The sequence below is a fragment of the Salmo salar genome, chromosome ssa09 (genome assembly GCF_905237065.1).
Source record: "Salmo salar chromosome ssa09, Ssal_v3.1, whole genome shotgun sequence".
Taxonomy (NCBI): domain Eukaryota; kingdom Metazoa; phylum Chordata; class Actinopteri; order Salmoniformes; family Salmonidae; genus Salmo; species Salmo salar.
The window spans coordinates 63,246,785-63,269,880 of NC_059450.1; positions in this window are offsets into that span (position 1 = coordinate 63,246,785).

Consider the following 23,096-nt stretch of genomic DNA (forward strand, 5'->3'; position numbering starts at 1 on the left):
ATTTGATCGATTATTTACGTAAAAAAATACATAAAGTTGTATTTGGAAAGTTGTTTGAAATGTTTGGATCAAGATTACAGGTAACTTATTAGATATTTTGTAGTCATGTTGCGCAAGTTGGAACAGTGTTTTTCTGATTCATATGCGCCAAATAAATTGACATTTTGGAGATATAACGACAGAATTTATCGAACAAAAGGACCATTTATGATGTTTATGGGACATATTGGAGTGCCAACAGAAGAAGATCTTCAAAGGTAAGGCAGGAATTATATCGTTATTTCTGAGTTTTGTGTCGCGGACTGGCGGGTTGAATTATGATTGTCATGTGTTTGCTTTCGCCGTAAAGCCTTTTTGAAATCTGACATGGTGGCTAGATTAACAAGAAGTTAAGCTTTAATTTGGTGTATTTCAATTGTGAATGTATGAAAGTTAAATATTTCAACAACAAAAAAGTTGATTTTTGCGCTCTGCTATTTCACCGGATGTTGTCGAAACGCCCTAGCCGTAAAAGGTTAAACTGTTGTTAATTCGACGTTGTCTGCATCTGGGTCTTCAACCTCAAGGTTTTCCTTTACATCAACCAGTCTAAACCGATGTAGTCAGTACGTTTATGGGGAAGCTCTCAAACGCTTACTATTCACAAATGCAAAGAGGCATGTCTATTTTCTGCAACGTGTCCCTGTTTTTTGTTGATGTAGTCAAACGTACATAGTCAAAATGAAATGGTAGCAGCATCATCTCACAGCAGCTGCCGTTGACTCAACTCAACATTCCTCATGTACAGCTCGCAAACAGAATAATCATTGCCTATGCAGGACTCGAAACATGCTGCTACAAATTTACCCTGTGGACACAATGGATTGTCAACAGATTGGATTGTATTCAATGGATTGTCTTCACTATGTAAGGGCAAGGAATGTAAAGGTGTGGATGGGGAAGGAGAGGGATGGGATGCCCAACATTGACATCAAATGGTACTAGAGTGGAGCTGGCATTAGCCGCAGTCTGGGCAGATGTGAGCGGGGCAGGTTGGATGCTGTGTGCTTTCATTAGGTGAGCTTTCATACACTCCCTCGTGGTGTGCTTCCTGCCAAATGAGCTCCCTGGTGATCCCACTGCTGTTCTACCTTTTGGCCCACCACCGTCTGGCTGCACTGGAGGGAAATGTGTAGAGTATAATATAGTGTGTGTGTGCTCCTCTATTACACATACATATGTGCACTCTACACCCAAACACACACACGCACCCTGCAGATCATAGTATTTGATCTTGCCCATCCTGTCAAATACAGAGAGATCCCACGGAAACAGAATACAGAATGGCTTGTACCATTGGTCTGTTTGTGTTTTTGTACTGTTTGGCCCCCCTATCAAATACATACAGTACCAGTGAAAAGTTATGACACACCTACTCATTCCAGGGTTTTTTCTTTATTTGTACTATTTTCTACATTCTAGAATAATAGTGAAGACATTACAACTATGGAATAACACATAAGGAATCATGTAGTAATCAAAAAAGTGTTAAAAAAATAAAAATGTATTTTATATTTGAGATTCTTCAAAGTAGCCACCCTTTGCCTTGATGACAGCTTTGCACAATCTTGGCATTCTCTCAACCAGCTTCATGAGGTAGTCATCTGGAATGCATTTCAATTAACAGGTGTGCCTTGTTCATTTGTGGAATTTCTTTCCTTAATGCGTTTTGAGCCAATCAATTGTGTTGTGACAAGTTCCCTCTGCTGTAGAGGATAAGTGCATTAGAGTTACCCTACTCAGAAATTGCAGCCCAAATAAATGCTTCACAAAGTTCAAGTATCAGACACATCTCAACATCAACTGTTCAGAGGAGACTGCGCGAATCTGGCCTTCATGGTCGAATTTCTACAAATAAACCACTACAAAAGTTCACCAATAAAAAGAAGAGACTCGCTTAGGCCAAGCAACACAAGCAATAGACATTAGACCAGTGGAAATCTGTCCCTTGGTCTGATGAGTCCAAATGTGAGACTTTTGGTTCCATCCGCTGTGTCTTTGTGAGACGCAGAGTAGGTGAATGGATGATCTCTGCATGTGTGGTTCCCACTGTGAAGCATGGAGGAGGGGGTGTGGGGGTGCTTTGCTGGTGACACTGTCAGTGATTTATTTAGAATTCAAGGTACACTTAACCAGCATGGCTACCACAGCATTCTGCAGCGATACGCCATCCCATTTGGTTTACACATTCACCAGACCTCAACCCAATTGAGATGGTTTGGGATGAGTTGGACCACAGAATGAAGGAAAAGCTTTTGGACTTTTGGAAAAGCAATCCTCGCGAAGCTGGTTGAGAGAATGCCAAGAGTGTGGAAAGCTGTCAGCAAGGCAAAGGGTGGCTACTTTGAAGAATCTCAAATATAAAATATATTTGGATTTGTTTTAACACTTAATTGGTTACCACATGATTCCAAATGTGTTATTTCATAGTTTTGATGTCTTCACTATCATTCTACAGTGTAGAAAATAGCAAAAATAAAGAAAAACCCTTGAATAAGTAAGTGTGTCCAAACTTTTGACTGGTACTGTACATTTCCAGTACCTGTGTTTAGAGTAATCTTGATGCCAATTTAAAGTAAAGGAAAGCCTTTACGCAACTTTGTATGTGCACACAAAAGCAAGGTACATTGCCAGCAAGGGAATATAGTGCTATTTCCCTGACTCAATAAATGCCTAGCACAATCACTCAGGCAATGGTAAAGAATATCTCAATGATAGAAGAGAATAAAATTATTAGCGTAAACCTTCGCCAATCACATGTAATGCTCTTGCTGAGCCAACATCCAATATTTATTTGTTAGTGTGCTGCTCAATTCTGTAATTACATGTTTGACAATCCCGAAAAGACTGTAATGTACACAGAAATGAGACAAGGGAAATTGAATTTTTCGCCTACATATTTGTTTAATGTTGTGTTTAACTACAGTTAATAGACACCACACACAAAGTTTCAAATAGTTTTCCTAGGAAAATAAATCAATATTCCTACAGTAAACAATGGTTGTTCCATTATGTGCACAGTACTGGTTAACAACTCTGTGCATTCCAACTAACAAAGACACTATCACAAAAACTCTCTGGGTAAAGATGGGTGAAACAATGAAATGTTGCCTTATATCTGCCTTAGATAAAGGCAATTGTGTGTATATGTGTTGGTTGGTGTGTGTGTTTTTGTGTAAGTAGAGATTGGGCTGGCTATATTCCAAGCACCAATTGGCTGTAAATGGAAATGGATAGTGTCTCTTTAGCTTTATGCAGCAACATATTTTTTTCAGAATGCCCCATTTGAAGCAACCACATTCAAATACCAAACACTTGAGAACACCCTGTTCTACACTTAAACGTTTACATCTTTCTTTCTGGGGGGAAACACATTCCCTTTACGGTTCTCCAAATTGTCTTGTATAATCCATTGTTGATATTAACCTAGGTACTTCAGTGAGAGCCCTTTTAGGCTTTGGTAACAACATACAGTACAATCACACTTTATTCAACACTGCATAGTTTCTTTGCTCATATATTATATATGCAACTAGGGGTGGGATATATTATAATTCCATCTGGTGCTTTCATCTTTCCCTTTTAGTACAAGCCTCTAATGTCGGGATGCTCCAGAGCATCTTATTATGGTGTAAGGGATGAAGTCAGCTCTCTTCTGTACACTGAGTTGTCTAGAGGCACCTGTGTCCCAGGTACCTGCTGCAAGAGGGACAAATACCGTCAGATGATCAAAGCCACACCACTGGGCTTTTTCTTTCAACTTGTCAACTTCTCCCCTAACTTTGATATGTCTCTTTTAAAAGCTTCTTTCCATCATACAAAAAGAGAGAGAAAAAAGAAAAGGGACAATAATAATGATTCACTCCAATACGAAACTACAGATAAGTGGGAAGTCTACATACACTTAGGTTGGAGTCATTAAAACTCCTTATTCAACCACTCCACAAATTTATTTTTAACATACTATAGTTTTGGCAAGTCGGTTAGGACATCTACTTTGTGCATGACACAAGTAATTTTTCCAACAATTGTTTACAGACAGATTATTTCACTTATAATTCACTGTATCACAATTCTAGTGGGTCAGAAGTTTAAATACACTAAGTGCCTTTAAACAGCTTGGAAAATTCCAGAAAATGAAGCTTCTGATAGGCTAATTGACATCATTTGAGTCAATTGGAGATGTACCTGTGGATGTATTTCAAGGCCTACCTTCAAACTCAGCCTCTTTGCTTGACATCATGTGAAAAATCAAAAGAAATCAGCCAAGACCTCAGAAAAAAATTGTAGACCTCCACAAGTCTGGTTCATCCTTGGGAGCAATTTCCAAATGCCTGAAGGTACCACGTTCATTTGTACAAATAATAGTACGCAAGTATAAACACAATGGAACCACGCAGTCATCATACCGCTCAGGAAGGAGACCCGTTTTTTCTCCTAGAGATGAACGTACTTTGGTGTGAAAAGTGCAAATCAATCCCAGAACAACAGCAAAAGACCTTGTGAAGATGCTGGAGGAAACCGGTACAAAGTATCTATATTCACTGTAAAACTAGTCCTATATCGACATAACCTGAAAGGCCGCTCAGCGAGGAAGAAGCCACTGCTCCAAAACCGCCATAAAAAAGCCAGACTATGGTTTGCAACTGCACATGGGGACAAAGATTCTAATTTTTGGAGAAATGTTCTCTGGTCTGATGAAGCAAAAATATAACTGTTTGGCCATAATGACCATCGTTATGTTTGGAGGAAAAAGGTGGCAGCATCATGTTGCGGGGGTGCTATGCTGCAGGAGGGTCTGGTGCACTTCACAAAATAGATGGCATCATGAGGAGAAAATTACGTGGATATATTGAAGCAACATCACAAGACATCAGTCAAGAAGTTAGACTTTGGTCGCAAATGGGTCTTCCAAATGGACAATGAGCCCAAGCATACTTCTAAAGTTGTGGCAAAATGGCTTAAGGACAACTAAGTCAAGGAATTGGAGTGGCCATCACAAAGCCCTGACCTCAATTCTACAGAAAATGTGTGGGCAGAACGGAAAAAGTGTGTGCGAGCAAGGAGGCCTACAAACCTGACTCAGTTACACCAGCTCTGTCAGGAGGAATGGGCCAAAATTCACGCAACTTATTGTTGGAAGCTTGTGGAAGGCTACCCGAAACATTTGACCCACGTTAAACAATTTAAAGGCAATGCTACCAAATACTAATTGAGTGTATGTAAACTTCTGACTCACTGGGAATGTGATGAAAGAAATTAAAGCTGATATAAATCATTCTCTCTACTATTATTCTGACATTTCACATTCATAAAATAAAGTGGTGATCCTAACTGACCTAAGACAGGGAATTTATATGAGGATTAAATGTCAGGAATGACTGAAAAACTGAAATTTGGCTAAGGTGTATGTAAACTTCCGACTTCAACTGTACATTACGAAACTAACTGACATCAATGAAGCATCATAGTTTTCACCTGGATTCACCTCGTCCATAAATGAAACTGGTATATTTATTTAATTATCACAATTTTCTTTAACCAATTTTGGTCTTTAATGCAGGCCGACAGACAAGTTCCTTACATTTTCCCCCTTACACTTGCCTCTTCCATGCTGAAATTAGTTGGTTGTACTTTCGGTAGAGCAGACATTTCCAGCTGCATGTGTGACAACTCCACCAGTCCTATTTATGATATAATTTATGAAGATGATACCTTTTTTAAACATTTTATCGAAAATATTAGTTTATTTTATCAACTTTGAGTTTAACCACAATATTTGTTCTGTCTTTTCTGGTGGATTAAACTGAAGTTGCAACCAACTTTCTGTGGATTGTTTTAAAATAACGATATTTTGTTTTCCAATCTCCAAAAGTGAGGGGTTGTAATCTGAATAAAGGGGAAAAGGCCATTCTTGAACATAGGGTGGGACATTCTTACTAATTTGCTAGAGAACCTGATTTAACCCTTGTGTTGTCTTATGGGTAAAAAATGACCCGCCACTATGTTTAAAAGCAGAGAAAACCCTCTAAATTATATTTTTTCAACTTGAAATTTAATGAGTGACCCCAACATCAGAAAAATTGAAACATCGCCTTTGTTCATATTTCCATGACAGCTGTACACCACCTGGGTACAAAGATTGTCTTAGGGTCATTTTTGACCCGGCAGTTAAAAAAATATTTACACACCACAAAAACCACAAAGAAAATTGAGATTATGTGGGCTACTGATTGAATTTAGACAAAACTAAAATGTTCTTGTGCATGTTTAGCATCTCCCCTCCACAACCCCACACATGACTCAAGTTCACAGACAAAATAAAAACAATTTCAGACAAAATAAAAACAATTTCAGACAAAATAAACATTTCATGAACGTTTACTGATGGGGAATGCAGTCAGAGGCTATAAAGGTGCTGCAGATGACAGTGCTCCCAGTTCTCTCTTTGCTGAAGCCATGAGTGCACATTTCAGTACTCAACAGGTCATAGATCAATCCCCCAAACTGAAAGAGAGACATTTTTTGTCAAAGAACAGCAAAATAACATGTTCCTTGTCTCTATATGACAACCAGGGCAGGATTTCAGCAGAAAATGTCATAAGTATGACCCCAGGGCCCACTGACATGCAGTTGCCCATGCCCAGGACATCGCCTCAACATTCTACATGTTCATCACACCAGCCATCAAAAAATCATCCTGAGATGACAAATTTGTAGGGTTTCCATAAATATGGAGACAACAGGAAAAGGATGGATGAGATTGACCTGCGTGCCTACATAGGGCTGCTAATATTAGCCGGTGTGTATAGGTCCCACCGCGAGGCTATAGGTAGTGTCTGGGATGCAGAGAGTGGAAGGGCGATTTTCCGTGCCCTGATGCCACTGAAACTCTTTCACACATTCTCAAGAATGCTACGATTTCATAACCGTGAGTCAAGACCTGCAAGACATGTGGGTGGAGCATCTGCCATACATCTACAACCCTGGGCTGGAAGTAGCAGTGGATGAGCAACTGATTCCATTCAGTGGTGCATTTTTATTTAACTATCTGTAATGTAAGTGATTTTCACTGTTGATTTTATTATGTATTGGTGTAATATCATTGATTTATGTGATTATTTTCTGACACTGATACTAATTACTGATAGTAATCTCTTTCGTCAAAAGGTCGCTGTCCTTTCCGGCAGTATATGCCCAACAAGCCAGCAAAGTATGGCATCAAGATATGGGTGGCCTGTGACACACAATCCAGCTATGCTTGGAAGATGCAAGTCTACACAGGGAAGCCAACCAGTTTAGGCCCGAAGTAGAACCAGCGGATGCAGGTTGTGCTTGAGGTGGCAGATGGACTGAGGGGGCACAATGTCAAGTGTGACAATTTCTTCACCTCTTATGAACTCAGCAAATAGCTCCTGAAGAGGAAGATCACCATGGTTGGCACAGTTAGAAAGAACAAGCCTGAGCTCCCCCCTGCACTCCTCGCAACAAGGGGGAGAGAGGCCTTCTCATCAAAGTTTGCCTTCATTTCCCACCACCACTCTAGTTTCTTACCTCCCAAAGAGGAACAAGAATATGGTCCTCCTGAGCACACTGCACAAAATGGCTGAGATCAGTGATCGTGAGGGCAGGAAGCCAGCCATCATCCTGGACTACAACAACAACAAAGGAGGCGTGGACAACCTGGACAAGGTGATTGGAACTTACAGCTGCAGCTGGGGCAGGCAAGAGGAGGAGATGCCAATTAAAATAAAATAAAATGTTATTGGTCACATACACATGGTTAGCAGATGTTAATGCCAGTGTAGCGAAATGCTTGTGCTTCTAGTTCTGACAGTGCAGTAATATCTAACAAGTAATCGAACAATTCACAACAACTCTCTTATACACACAGATGTAAAGGGATGAATAAGAATATGTACATATAAATATATGGATGAGCGATGGCCGTGCGGCATAGGCAAGATGCAGTAGATGGTATAGAATACAGTATATACATATGAGATGAGTAATGTAGGATATTATTAAAGTGGAGTTATTTAAAGTGACTAGTGATACATTTATTAAGTCCATTTATTAAAGTGGCCAGAAATTTGAGTCTGTATGTTGGCAGCAGCCTCTCTATGTTGGTGATGGCTGTTTAACAGTCTGATGGCCTTGAGATAGAAGCTGTTTTTCGGTCTTGGTGTCCCAGCTTTGATGCACCTGTACTGACCTCACCTTCTGAACGATAGAGGAGTGAACAGGCAGTGGCTCGGGTGTTTGTTGTCATTGATGATCTTTTTGACCTTCCTGTTACATCGGGTGCTGTAGGTGTCCTGGAGGGAAGGTAGTTTGCCCCCGGTGATGCATTGTGCAGACCGCACTACCCTCTACGCAAGCGTCCCACCTAGCCCATAGAGGATAACTTTCAGATATTTTAATATCTGATCACTTAGTCTTCTGATTAATGACGTAATCTTCACCTCACGTCAGTCTCATTCCAAACGTTGTAAATTGTTCTGTCCGAACCCAGTCTTCACTATGAGTCATCCATACATCAATTGTCTTAAAACCATTTATTTACTAACTAGGTAATTCACATAAATGCATAACAAACAGTAGATGTTTACAAAGAAATGATAGAGGAATGTGCCCTAGTGGGCTAAAACGGCATGGCAGCTTGTTAGACAAAAGGGGGTTGGTGTCAGCTGAGAAGACACTACAGAGTTGAAAATTATAACAATTGAAATGCTAACCCTACAATTGCAATCAATATATATACTGCTCAAAAAAATAAAGGGAACACTTAAACAACACATCCTAGATCTGAAGGAAATAATCTTATTAAATACTTTTTTCTTTACATAGTTGAATGTGCTGACAACAAAATCACACAAAAATAATCAATGGAAATCCAATTTATCAACCCATGAAGGTCTGGATTTGGAGTCACACTCAAAATTAAACTGGAAACCCACACTACAGGCTGATCCAACTTTGATGTAATGTTCTTAAAACAAGTCAAAATGAGGCTCAGTAGTGTGTGTGGCCTCCACGTGCCTGTATGACCTCCCTACAATGCCTGGGCATACTCCTGATGAGGTGGCGGATGGTCTCCTGATGGGATCTCCTCCCAGACCTGGACTAAAGCATCCGCCAACTCCTGGACAGTCTGTGGTGCAACGTGGCGTTGGTGGATGGAGCAAGACATGATGTCCCAGATGTGCTCAATTGGATTCAGGTCTGGGGAACGGGCGGGCCAGTCCATAGCATCAATGCCTTCCTCTTGCAGGAACTGCTGACACACTCCAGCCACATGAGGTCTAGCATTGTCTTGCATTAGGAGGAACCCAGGGCCAACCGCACCAGCATATGGTCTCACAAGGGGTCTGAGGATCTCATCTCGGTACCTAATGACAGTCAGGCTACCTCTGGCAAGCACATGGAGGGCTGTGCGGCCCCCCAAAGAAATGCCACCCCACACCATGACTGACCCACCGCCAAACCGGTCATGCTGGAGGATGTTGCAGGCAGCAGAACATTCTCCACGGCGTCTCCAGACTCTGTCACATGTGCTCAGTGTGAACCTGCTTTCATCTGTGAAGAGCACAGGGCGCCAGTGGCGAATTTGCCAATCTTGGTGTTCTCTGGCAAATGCCAAACGTCCTGCACGGTGTTGGGCTGTAAGCACAACCCCCACCTGTGGATGTCAGGCCCTCATACCACCCTCATGGAGTCTGTTTCTGACCGTTTGAGCAGACACATGCACATTTGTGGCCTGCTGGAGGTCATTTTGCAGGGCTCTGGCAGTGCTCCTCCTGCTCCTCCTTGCACAAAGGTGGAGGTAGCGGTCCTGCTGCTGGGTTGTTGCCCTCCTACGACCTCCTCCACGTCTCCTGATGTACTGGCCTGTCTCTTGGTAGCGCCTCCATGCTCTGGACACTACGCTGACAGACACAGCAAACCTTCTTGCCACAGCTCGCATTGATGTGCCATCCTGGATGAGCTGCACTACCTGAGCCACTTGTGTGGGTTGTAGACTCCGTCTCATGCTACCACTAGAGTGAAAGCACCGCCAGCATTCAAAAGTGACCAAAACATCAGCCAGGAAGCATAGGAACTGAGAAGTGGTCTGTGGTCCCCACCTGCAGAACCACTCCTTTATTGGGGGTGTCTTGCTAATTGCCTATAATTTCCACCTGTTGTCTATTCCATGTGCACAACAGCATGTGAAATGTATTGTCAATCAGTGTTGCTTCCTAAGTGGACAGTTTGATTTCACAGAAGTGTGATTGACTTGGAGTTACATTGTGTTGTTTAAGTGTTCCCTTTATTTTTTTGAGCAGTGTATATATTTACACTCAGTGAGTCATCGGGATCTCTGTTGAAAAGTTTGTTTCTGTTGGAGAGTCTGTCCGCCCTCTCTCTCTCTCTCTCTCTGTCGTGGTTAGAATGGGTAGTTCAGAGTGATATTCATTAATGTCGTTATAGAATAGATGTTTTCGGCGGTTGTCGGTCTTCGTGTTCAATGATACCGAATTCCTTGCTGCAGACTAGTAATTAATATCAAAGACTTGTTCTTATTCTGTCGGTATTGATAGTCTAAGAGTTTAACGACGTGGTATGGTTAAAGGTTCAGCAAGAGGTAAGCTGGTCTCCAACCTTTAGCCATCCTCGTAATTGAGGTAAGCTCGGTCTGGTGACAGAAAACCAAGGTGGGGGTTTTATTCGGGACATAGAAAAAGGCTGTCTCATGACGCCAGGTCCTGTCTGTGTCCCTGGGGGCGTGCCAAGGACTTAGTGAAACTTTAAACAGAAATAAAACTCTCTCACATTAACATCATTACATAGCATCCCATCATCTCACAAACAGCTTCATCCATATTCATTCATTTTATACAACCATTTAGATATAAGTCTCATAGCTGAGGCTATTGTATAAACATGATTATGGTAATGTGGCCATATTGTCTCTCATGAGCTTCACAAAATTGTACCAAACGGACCAGTTCATAGCTGGATTCTTCACCGATCTTTTATACCTTCTCCAAAACCTGAATATTGTTTGGTTGTCAAGTTCTGTGAGGTAGAAGAATTCCTTTGTGTGGTCTATGAAAACTCTCTCTCTTTATACTGTGGCCATGAGGAGAGGAGACCTCTTCTGACCACAGCAGCCTGGTGTAGGAGACAGAGGGAGATGGTGCAGAGGTAGAGGGATGGTGCTCGCAGTGTCCAAAGAGGGCAACGTCATGACACCAGTGTTGAGGATCAGCGGGGTGGAGATGTTGTTTCCTACCTTCACCCCCTGGGGGCGGCCCGTCAGAAAGTCCAGGACCCAGTTGCACAGGGCAGGGTCGAGACCCAGGGTCTCAAGCTTAATGACGAGTTTGGAGGGTACCATGGTGTTAAATGCTGAGCTGTAGTTGATGAACCGCTTTCTTACATAGGTATTCCTCTTGTCCAGATGAGTTAGGGCAGTGTGCAGTTTGATGGTGATTGCATCGTCAGTGGACCTACTGGGGTGGTAAGCAAATTGGTGTGGGTCTAGGGTATCAGGTAGGGTGGAGGTGATATGATCCTTGACTAGTCTTTCAAAGCACTTCATGATGACAGAAGTGAGTGCAACGGGGCGATAGTCATTTAGTTCAGTTACCTTAGCTTTCTTGGGAACAGGAACAATATGTGGCAATCTTGAAGCATGTGGGGACAGCAGACTGGGATAGGGATTGATTGAATATGTCCGTAAACACACCAGCCAGTAGACCCTGCCACATACGTCTCGTGTTTGAACTGTTGATTTGCGAGTCTACTTTGTCTCGATACTGACACTTTACCTGTTTGATTGCCTTGCCGAGGGAATGGCTGCACTGTTTGTATTCGGTCATGTTTCCAGTCGCCTTGCCATGATTACTTTCAGTTTTGCGCGAATGCTGCCACCAATCCACGGATTCTGGTTAGTAAAGGTTTTAATGGTCACAGTGGGGACGACATCTCCGATGCATCTCCGATACATCAATGAGGCTATCTGGAACATATCCCAGTCCACATGATCGAAGCAATCTTGAAGCGTGGAATCCGATTGGTAAGACGAGCGTTGGATAGACCTGAGCACGGGCGTTTCCTGTTTTAGTTTCTGTCTATAGGCTGTGAGCAACAAAATGGAGTCATGGTCAAATTTGCTGAAGCGAGGGTGGTGGAGGGCTTTGTATGCATCGCGGATGTTAGAGTAGCAATGATCCAGAATGCTACCAACTCGTGTCACGCATTCAATATGCTGATAGAATTTAGGATGTCTTGTTCTCCGTTTAGCTTTGTTAAAATCCCCAGCTAACATAAATGCAGCCTCGGGATGTATGGTTTCCAGTTTTCATAGAGTCCAGTGATGTTCTTTCAGGGCCGACGAGGTATCAGCTTGGGGGGGATATACACGGCTGTGAGTATAATCGTAAAGAATTCTCTTGGAAGATAATGTGGTTGGCATTTGATTGTAAGGAATTCTAGGTCAGGTGAACAAAATGACTCGAGTTCCTGTATGTTGTTGTGATTACACCATGAGTCGTCAATCATAAGGCATAAAACCCCAGCCCTTCTTCCTACCAGAGAGATGTTTGTTTCTGTCGGCCCGATGCATGAAGGAACTGGGTGGTTGTACCAACTCTGACAACATATCCCGAGTGCGCCATGTTTCCATGAAACAGAGAACGTTACAATCTCTGTCTCTCTGGAAGGCAACTCGTGCCCTAATTTCGTCCACCTTGTTATCTAGAGATTGGACATTGGCGAGTTATATGCTCGGAAGCGGTGGATGGTGTGCTCGCCTTCTGAGTCAGACCAGTAGGCCGCTCCGTCTGCCTCTCCTGTGGCAACCGCATGGTTTTGGGTCGGCCTCTGGGATAAGATCCCATGTCCAGGGTGGAGGTCCGAACAAAGAATCCGCTTCGAGAAAGATGTTTTCCTGGTCGTAATGTTGGTAAGTTGACATCGCTTTTATATCCAATAGTTCTTCCCGGCTGTATGTAATAACTCTAGATTTTCTGGGCTAACAATGTAAGAAATAATACGTAAAAAAATAAACAATAACTGCATAGTTTCCTCAGGACCTGAAGCAAGGCGACCATCTCTGTCCCCCAAAGAAGGACTGTAAAACAAATACTATGTGCTGCACATGTGAGAAATACATCCGCAAAGTCCATGCACACATGTGCTTATTAGTGTTTATTGATTTATGTTCTTCACATTTTTGTTTTGTATCATTTTATCTTATTTTATTCTTATTTATTGTTGTTTATACACCTTGTGGGTGGGGGCAAAATGGGAGAAGACTAGTATTTTGTAGTTGAAGTCCTCATTGTACGATATATAACACTATATCTGTCACGTCCTGGCCAGTATAAGGGTTAATTATTATTGTAGTTTGGTCAGGACGTGGCAGAAGTTATTTGTTTTATGTGGCTCGGGGTGGTGTTTTTTCTAAAAAGGGCATTTGATTTAGTATTCCGGGGGTTTTGGGCACTGTTCCTTGTCTACATATTTCTATGTTGATCTAGTTGGTTGTATGTCTATGTTTGGTTAATTGGGGTGGACTTCCAATTGAAGGCAGCTGTGTGGTGTTGCCTTTGATTGGAAGTCCTATATTAGTTGGGTGTGTTTGTCTGTGTATTTGTGGGAGATTGTTTCTTGTTTTGCTGAGTGTGCTTTTCAAGACTGTCTCGTTGTTCGTAAGTTCGTTTCGTTTTGTTGTTTTGGTGTGTTCATTCTGAGTTAATAAATGTCAAGATGAGCGTACACATACCTGCTGCGTTTTGGTCCTCCATAACCGACGACGACCGTGACAATATCACTATGTTGGCAAAAAAGTTCAAGACTGTTATTCAATAAAATGCATTCAAAACTACTTTTTGCACATTTCTTCTACTTTCTTAGGCCATAGAAGTGCTATCTCTTGCTTAACCTGTTGGGGCTAGGGGGCAGTATTTGCACGGCTGGATAAAAAAATGTACCCGATTTAATCTGGTTACTAATCCTACCCAGTAACTAGAATATGCATATACTTATTATATATGGATAGAAAACACCCTAAAGTTTCTAAAACTGTTTGAATGGTGTCTGTGAGTATAACAGAACTCATTTGGCAGGCAAAACCCTGAGACATTTTCTGACAGGAAGTGGATACCTGATGTGTTGTATTACCTTTAAACCTATGCCATTGAAAAACACAGGGGCTGAGGAATATTTTGGCACTTCCTATTGCTTCCACTAGATGTCACCAGCCTTTACAAAGTGTTTTGAGTCTTCTGGAGGGAGATCTGACCGAACAAGAGCCATGGAACAATGATGGCCCATTAGACACCTGGCGCGAGTTCATGTTGGGTACCCTCGTTCCAATACGTTATAAAAGAGAATGCATTCGTCCACCTTGAATATTATTCATGTTCTGGTTAAAAAAGGCCCTAATGATTTATGCTATACAACGTTTGACATGTTTGAACGAACGTAAATATATTTTTTCCCCTCGTTCATGAAGTGAAGTCCGGCGGGCTTAGATCATGTGCTAACAAGACGGAGATTTTTGGACATAAATGATGAGCTTTTTTGAACAAAACTACATTCGTTATGGACCTATGATACCTGGAAGTGACATCTGATGAAGAGAATCAAAGGTAATGGATTATTTACATAGTATTTTCGATTTTAGATCTCCCCAACATGACGGCGAGTCTGTATCGCAACGCGTATTTTTCTGGGCGCAGTGCTCAGATTATTGCAAAGTGTGATTTCCCAGTAAGGTTATTTTTAAATCTGGCAAGTTGATTGCGTTCAAGAGATGTAAATCTATAATTCTTTAAATGACAATATAATATTTTACCAATGTTTTCTAATTTTAATTATTTAATTTGTGGTGCTGACTTGACTGCCGGTTATTGGAGGGAAACGATTTCCTCAACATCAATGCCATAGTAAAACGCTGTTTTTGGATATAAATATGAACTTGATAGAACTAAAAATGCATGCATTGTCTAACATAATGTCCTAGGAGTGTCATCTGATGGAGATTGTAAAAGGTTAGTGCATCATTTTAGCTGGTTTTATGGTTTTGGTGACCCTGTCTTTGAATTGACAAAACATTACACACAACTCTTGTAAATGTACTGTCCTAACATACTCTAAATGTATGCTTTCGCCGTAAAACCTTTTTGAAATCGTAAAACGTGGTTAGATTAAGGAGATGTTTATCTTTCAAAGGGTGTAAAATAGTTGTATGTTTGAAAAATTTGAATTTTGACATTTATTTGGATTCAAATTTGCCGCTCTTGAAATGCACCTGCTGTTGATGGAGTGCACCACGGGTGGGACGCTTGCGTCCCACCTAGCCCATAGAGGTTAAAGAGCTGTTAACCTGTTCTAGGGTGGAGGTTACAGACTGCATGATGTTCCTCATTTAGAGAGCTGTTAATCTGTTCTAGGGTGGAGGGGACAGACTGCATGTTGTTCCTCATTTAGAGAGCTGTTAACCTGTTCTAGGGTGGAGGGGACAGACTGCATGTTGTTCCTCATTTAGAGAGCTGTTAACCTGTTCTAGGGTGCAGGGGACAGACTGCATGTTGTTCCTCATTTAGAGCTGTTAACCTGTTCTAGAGAGGAGGGGAGAGACTGCATGTTGTTCCTCATTTAGAGAGCTGTTAACCTGTTAGGGCTAGGGGGCAGTATTGACACGGCTGGATAAAAAACATACCCGATTTAATCTGGTTTGAATTTGAATTTTGACATTTATTTGGATTCAAATTTGCCGCTCTTGAAATGCACCTGCTGTTGATGGAGTGCACCACGGGTGGGACGCTTGCGTCCCACCTAGCCCATAGAGGTTAACAAAGCAAATTTGAGAAAAATTGCCTCCTTCTGGCAAATCTGACCACAACTCCATTTTGCTCTTCCCTTCCTATAGGCAGAAACTCAAACAGGAAGTACCCATGCTAAGGATTATTCAACTTAGGTCTGACCAATCGGAATCCACGCTTCAAAATTGTTTTGATCACGTGGACTGGGTAGGTTAATATTGACGAATATACAGATACGGTGACTGAGTTTATCAGGAAGTATATAGGAGATGTTGTACCCACTGTGACTATTAAAACCTACCCTAACCAGAAACCGTGGATAGATGGCAGCATTCGCGGAAAACTGAAAGTGCGAACCACCGCATTTAACCATGGAAATGTGGCTGGGAATATGGCAGAATACAAACAGTGTTGTTACTCGCTCCGCAAGGTAATCAAACAGGCAAAACGTCAGTATAGAGACAAAGTGGAGTCGCAATTCAACAGTTCAGACCTAGACATATGTGGCAGGGTCTACAGACAATCAGGGACTTCAAATGGAAAACCAGCCATGTTGCGGAGACCGACGTCTTGCTTCCGGACAAGCTAAACACCTTCTTCGCCCTCTTTGATGATAACACAGTGCCACCGACGTGGGCTGTCCTTCTCCGTGGCCGACGTGAGTAAGACATTTAAGCTTGTTAACCCTCGCAAGGCTGCCGGACCAGATGGCATCCCTAGCCGAGTCCTCAGAGCATGCGCAGACCAGCTGGCTGTGGTGTTTTTACGGACATATTCAATCTCTCTATATCCCTGTCTGCTGTCACCACATGCTTCAAGATGGCCACCATTGTTCCTGTACCCAAGAAAGCAAAGGTAACTGAACTAAATTACTATTGCCCCGTAGCACTCACTTCTGTCATCATGAAGTGCTTTCAGAGACTAGTCAAGGATCATATCACCTCTATCATAACTCATGATGAGACCCAGATGCAGACACAGGAAGCAGATGGCTGGAGTCTTAGATGTTTAATAATCCAAAAAGGAATAGGCAAGAGAATGGTTGTGGACAGGCAAAAGGTCAAAACCAGATCAGAGTCGAGGAGGTACAGAGTGGCAGGCTGGCTCGAGGTCAAGGCAGGCAGAATGGTCAGGCAGGTGGGTACAGAGTCCAGAAACAGGCAAGGGTCAAAACCAGGTGGACTAGAAGAAGGAGAAATAGCAAAAGCAGGAGAATGGGAAAAACCGCTGGTTGACTTGGACATACAAGACGACTGGCACAGAGAGACAGGAAACACAGGGATGAATACACTGGGGAAAACAAGCAACACATGGAGGGGGGGGAGACAATAACAAGGACAGGTGAAACAGATCAGGGTGTGACACTAACTTACCTGTCACAATAGACCCACACCAATTTGCTTACTGCCCCAATAGATCCACAGACGATGCAAATGCCATCGCACTGCACACTGCCCTGTCCCATCTGGACAAGAGGAATACCGATGTAAGAATGCTGTTTATTGACTATAACTCAGCATTCAATACCATAGTACTCTCCAAGCTCATCATTAAGCTTGAGTCCCTGGGTCTGAACACCGCCTTGTGCAACTGGCTGGGTCCTGGACTTCCTGACGGGCCGCCCCCAGGTGGTGAAGGTAGGAAACAACACCTCCACTTCACTGATCCTTAACACTGAGGCCCCACATGGGTGCATGCTGAGGCCCCTCCTGTACTCCCTGTTCACCCATGACAGTGTGGCCACGCACGCCTCCAACTCAATCATCAAGTTTGTTGACGACACAGTAGGCTTGATTCCCACAATTACGATACAGCCTACAGGGAGGAGATGAGGGCTCTGGGAGTGTGGTGCCAGGAAAATAACCACTCACTCAACGTCAACAAAACAAAGGAGATGATCGTGGACTTCAGGAAAGAGCAGAGGGAGCACTCAACTATCCACAACGACTGGACCGCAGTGGAGAAGGTGGAAAGCTTCAAGTTCCTCGACGTACACGTCACTGACAAACTGAAATGATCCACCCACACAGACAGTGTGGTGAAGAAGGCGCAACAGCGCCTCTTTTACCTCCGGAGGGTGAAGAAATTTGGCTTGGCATCTAAAACTCTAACAAACTTTTACAGATGCACAATTGAGAGCATCCTGTTGACTGTATCACCGCCTGGTACGGCAACTACAACGCCCGCAACCGCAGGGCTCTCCAGAGGGTGGTGAGGTCTGCCCAACGCATCACCGGGGGCAAACTACCTGCCCTCCAGGACACCTATAGCACCTAATGTCACAGGGATGCCAAAAAGATCATCAAGGACAACAACCACCGAAGCCACTGCCTGTTCACCCCGCTATCATCGAGAAGGCAAGGTCAGTACAGGTGCATAAAAGCTGGGACCGAGATATGGAAAAACAGCTTCTATCTCAAGGCCATCAGACTGTTAAATAGCCATCACTAGCACATTAGAGGCTGCTGCCTATATACATAGACTTGAAATCACTGGCCACTTTAATAAATGGAACAGTAGTCACTTTGATAATGTTTACATATTTTGCATTACTCATCTGTATTCTATTCTACTGTATCTTAGTCTATGCTGCTCTGACATTGCTAGTCCATATATTTATATATTCTTAATTCCATTCCTTTACTTAGGTTTTGTGCCGAGGTCGGCCCCTCTCCTTGTTCGGGTGGCGTTCGGCGGTCGATGTCACCGGCTTACTAGTTACCAACGATCGATGTTTCACTGTTCGTTTGGTTTTGTCTTTATTGTGTACACCTGTTTTTGATTTCCCTAATTATGTTCATTATTTAACCCTCTGCCTTTCCTGTTTGTCTTGTCCGTGATTGTTTCCTGTCTTGTGGTTGTTGGTGGTTTTTTAACCTGTTATGGCTAGGGGGCAGTATTTTCACGGCTGGATAAAAAACGTACCCTATTTAATCTGGTTCCCACTCCTACCCAGTAACTAGAATATGCATATACTTATTACATATGGATAGAAAACACCCTAAAGTTTCTAAAACTGTTTGAATGGTGTCTGTGAGTATAACAGAACTCATTTGGCAGGCAAAAACCTGACAAGGTTTCATGCAGGAAGTGGCCTGTCTGACAAGGTGTCGTTCTTCTTGTCTCTGTTTATTGAAGAGTGAGGATCTTAGCTGTCCCGTGACACTTCCTACGGCTGCCATAGGGTCTCAGAAGGCGGCAAAAAGCTGAATCGTGGCTTTGCAGGCTCTGGCTGAAAAAAAAGTAGCGCGTTTGGGTAGTGGCTGGTTACAGTACTGTGAGACTCAGGCTCGTGCCCGCGTCGACCGAAAGCTTTGTTTACTTTCCTCTGTTTAGCTAAAAGGAGATTCCCGGTCGGAATATTATCGCTTTTTTACGAGAAAAATGGCATAAAAATGGATTTTAAACAGCGGTTGACATGCTTCGAAGTACGGTAATGGAATATTTAGAATTTTTTTGTCACGAATTGCGCCATGCGCGCGACCCTGATTTACCATTTCAGATAGTGTCTGGGACGCACGAACAAAACGCCGCTATTCGGATATAACGATGGATTATTTTGGACCAAACCAACATTTGTTATTGAAGTAGCAGTCCTGGGAGTGCATTCTGACGAAGACAACAAAAGGTAATCAATCTTTTATAATAGTAAATCTGATATTGGTGAGTGCTAAACTTGCCGGGTGTCTAAATAGCTAGCCCGTGATGCCTGGGCTATGTACTTAGAATATTGCAAAATGTGCTTTCACCAAAAAGCTATTTTATAATCGGACATATCGAGTGCATAGAGGAGTTCTGTATCTATAATTCTTAAAATAATTGTTATGCTTTTTGTGAACGTTTATCGTGAGTAATTTAGTAAATTCACCGGTAGTGTTCGGTGGGAATGCTAGTCACATGCTAGTCACATGCTAATGTAAAAAGCTGGTTTTTGATATAAATATGAACTTGATTGAACAAAACATGCATGTATTGTATAACATAATGTCCTAGGGTTGTCATCTGATGAAGATCATCAAAGGTTAGTGCTGCATTTAGCTGTCTTCTGGGTTTTTGTGACATTATATGCTAACTTGAAAAATGGGTGTCTGATTATTTCTGGCTTGGTACTCTGCTGACATAATCTAATGTTTTGCTTTCGTTGTAAAGCCTTTTTGAAATCGGACAGTGTGGTTAGATAAAGGAGAGTCTTATCTTTAAAATGCTGTGAAATAGTCATATGTTTGAAAAATTGAAGTTTTGTATTTTTGAGGAATTTGTAATTCACGCCACGCCTATCATTGGATATTGGAGCAGGTGTTCCGCTAGCAGAACGTCTAGATGTAAGAGGTTAAAAATGGGCACATATTTTTTCCAAAATTCGCAATACTGCCCCCTAGCCCAAACAGGTTAAACCATGTTATTTTCTGTGAGAAGTTTATTGATAAATTTGAGTAAACACGTTTTGTTTACACTTATTCCTGTGTCCTGCGCCTGACTCCTCTACTTCTCAATAGAAACCATTACAGAATCACAGACCACGACTATGGAGTCAGCAGGAGCAGCCAGCTTTCCTATTACTGTAGAGGAGCGCGGCCAGCAGCATGCGAGTAATATACAGTCTCATGACAGCTATGGATTGCGTGCTGCAGACCATGGAGAGAGTGGAGAGAACAAGATTTCCCTTCAACCCAGCCACACCACCGCCAGTCGCACCTCCCGATACACCCATTTCTACCCATCCGTCGTCAGCATCCGGTGGGATTCGGCTCTCGCTCCCAGGAGCGTATGACGGAACAGCTGCCGGGTGCCAGCGGTTCCTACTCCAGCTGGAGCTCTACCTGGCGGCTGTCCAGCCGGCACCCTCGGGACGCGAGAGAGTGAGCGCCCTCATCTCCTGTCTGACTGGTAAAGCCCTGGAGTGGGCCAACGCCATCTGGGAAGAGGAAGGCCCGACTCTGGAAGACTACGAGGACTTCTCCCAACGCTTTCGGGCAGTTTTTGATCATCCACCAGAAGGGAGAGTGGCGGGAGAGCGCTTGTTACATTTAAGACAGGAGATGAGGAGCGCACAGGAGTTTGCACTGGACTTCAGAACTCTGGCGGCTGGTGCAGGATGGAATGAGCGGGCCGTGATCGATCACTACAGGTGTGGTTTGCGAGGGGACGTTCGTAGGGAGCTAGCCTGCAGGGACACCACCATCCACCTGGACCAGCTGGTGGACTTATCGATCCAGCTGGATAACCTGCTGGCCTCCCGCGGACAACCGGATCGGGGTCCGTTGGTTCCATCCCCGAGTCCCTTAGATCCAACTCCTATGGAGTTGGGAGGGGCTGGTACTTGGGAGACCGGAGGGGAGACCATTCCAGGCACTAGAGGTGACCGCAGAGGGCACACTGCTGGTCGGTGCTGGGGAGGTTTTCCAGGGAGTCGAGGTGGTAGGCGAAACACTGGTGGTTCATCTCAGGTGAGTAGGCACACGACTCACCCACATGTGGGTATCTATAGGATTTCCGGGGTTTTCCCCACATTCCCAGCATAAGGCACTAGTAGATTCAGGCGCAGCTGGGAACTTTATTGATTGGTCCTTAGCCCATAGATTAGGGATTCCTATTGTTCCCGTTGATGTTCCCTTCCCTGTACATGCCCTAGATAGTCGTCCGTTGGGGTCGGGGCTGATTAGGGAGGTCACAGCTCCCATTGCTATGGTAACGCAGGGGAGTCATGAAGAGAGTATTAGTCTCTTTCTGATTGACGCTCCTGCGTTTCCCGTTGTGTTGGGTCTTCCCTGGTTGGCTTCTCATGATCCTATTATTTCGTGGCAACAGAGGGTTCTCAAGGGATGGTCCTGTCAGTGTTCAGGGAGGTGTTTAGGTGTTTCCTTAGGTGCCACTACGGTGGAAAGTCCAAACCAGGTTTCCACCATGCACATTCCTCCCGAATATGCCGATTTGGTAATCGCCTTCTGTAAAAGGAAGGCGACTCAATTACCACCCCATCGACCGGGGGATTGTGCGATAAATCTCCTGGAGGGCGCTGCACTTCCCAGGAGTCACGTGTATCCTCTGTCACAGGAGGAGACGGTGGCTATGGAAACATATGTCGCTGAATCTCTGGGACAGGGATACATTCGGCCCCCTCGAGTTTCTTTTTTGAGAAGAAGAAGGATGGAGGTTTACGCCCGTGCATTGACTATCGAGGTTTGAACCAGATTACTGTTAAATACAGTTACCCGCTACCTCTGATCGCCAGTATGACAGAGTCATTGCTCGGGGCGCGCTTCTTCACAAAATTGGACCTCAGGAGCGCGTACAACCTCCAAGGGAGGGGATGAGTGGAAGACGGCATTTAGCACTACTTCTGGGCACTATGAGTACCTCGTCATTCCGTATGGGTTAATGAATGCTCCATCCGTCTTCCAATAATTTGTGGATGAGATCTTCAGGGACCTGCATGGGCGGGGTGTAGTGCTGTATATAGATGATATTCTAATATACTTCACTACCCGCACGGAGCATGTGTCCCTTGTACGAATGGTGCTTGGTCGACTGTTGGAGCATGACCTTTACGTCAAGGCGGAGAAATGTCTGTTCTTTCAACAGTCCGTCTCCTTCCTTGGGTACCGTTTGTCCGCGTCAGGGGTGGAGATGGAGACTGACCGCATTTCAGCCGTGCGTAATTGGCCAACTCCAACCACGGTAAAGGAGGTGCAGCGGTTTTTAGGGTTTGCCAACTACTACCGGAGGTTTATCCGGGGTTTTGGCCAGGTGGCGGCTCCCATTACTTCCTTACTGAAGGGGGGACCGGTGCGATTGCGGTGGTCGGCTGAGGCGGACAGAGCTTTTGGTAACCTGAAGGCTCTGTTTACCACGGCTCCAGTGCTGGCGCATCCTGATCCCTCCTTAGCATTCATAGTTGAGGTGGATGCATCCGAGGCTGGAATAGGGGCTGTGCTATCTCAGCGCTCGGGTAAGCCACCAAAACTCCGCCCCTGTGCTTTCTTTTCGAAGAAGCTCAGCCCGGTGGAGCGAAACTATGATGTGGGGGATAGGGAGTTGTTAGCTGTTGTCGGGGCTATGAAAGCGTGGAGACATTGGCATGAGGGGGCTAGACACCCTTTCCTCATTTGGACTGACCACCGAAATCTGAAGTATATTCGGGCAGCGAGGAGACTGAACCCTCGCCAGGCTAGGTGGGCTATGTTTTTCACACGCTTTTCTTTCACTCTTTCCTACAAACCAGGTTCCCAGAACGTCAAG